Below are 980 nucleotides of genomic sequence, written 5' to 3'. Positions count from 1 at the left end.
GGAATAGGCAAATAAAAAATACAAATAAAATAAGTTAATTTTCTATAATCATTTTTGGCCTCTAATTAGTCTTATCTTTGCATTGGTAGTTTATGTTGGGTCATCGTGGAGAGCCGTCGACTAGGGCCATCAAAATGGGCTAAATTTATCGGGCTAATCTGTTTATCCGTTTAAATAGGTGGACTTTGTCTCTAAAATTAAGTCCGTTTAAATTTCGGGTTAAACGGGTAGCCCGTTTAATTTTTTTTATATTTTTTTAAAAGAGTAGCACTTTTACCTAATATTTCTCCTGATCCGACCCGAAAATCCGACCCATCAATTAAAAGAAATATTATTTTTTAATGATTTTTGACCTAAAAATGATATTTTTTGTCAAAAATATTTTTCAAAAAATAAAATAAAATAATAAACGGACTGGCCCATTTAACCCATTAGACTGACCATAAATGGTCCGAGTTAGAAAATTTTGGCCCGCGAATAAAGTGGGCTTAATGGGCCGGGTCTAAATGGGCCAGGCTAGCCCGTTTGACAGCCCTACTGTCGACCCATCGAGAACATAAGATGACATCACATCCAACTCAAAATCTTAAGATAATAAGTTAATGAGTCTCTCATCTTATAAATTCCTCACTTTTTTTTTATTTTTTTAGATGTTAAACTAACTTCAACACTTCTTACACTTGCCACACTAACCATTTAAATGTCCTTGACATACATAAACAACAGAATCTGCTTCTATCTAATAAGATCGCAATCTACGTACGATAATTAGGGAAGTCCCATCTCCTTACATTACGATGAATACGTGAATGACGTCTCCAATCTAAAATACAAACTTGTTACTTGGCTTCTTCTATGACGTTTGTGCAAAGTAGTGGTGAGACTCAACTTTCTCTCCATCATTTTTTTATTATATAGGAATAATATAATTCGAACTTGAATCTCTTTAATTATAGTTCTATAAATAGCACCATAGCCAT

The sequence above is a fragment of the Arachis ipaensis genome, chromosome B06 (assembly GCF_000816755.2).
Source record: "Arachis ipaensis cultivar K30076 chromosome B06, Araip1.1, whole genome shotgun sequence".
NCBI classification, from domain to species: Eukaryota; Viridiplantae; Streptophyta; class Magnoliopsida; order Fabales; family Fabaceae; genus Arachis; species Arachis ipaensis.
This window is presented reverse-complemented; position numbering follows the sequence as displayed.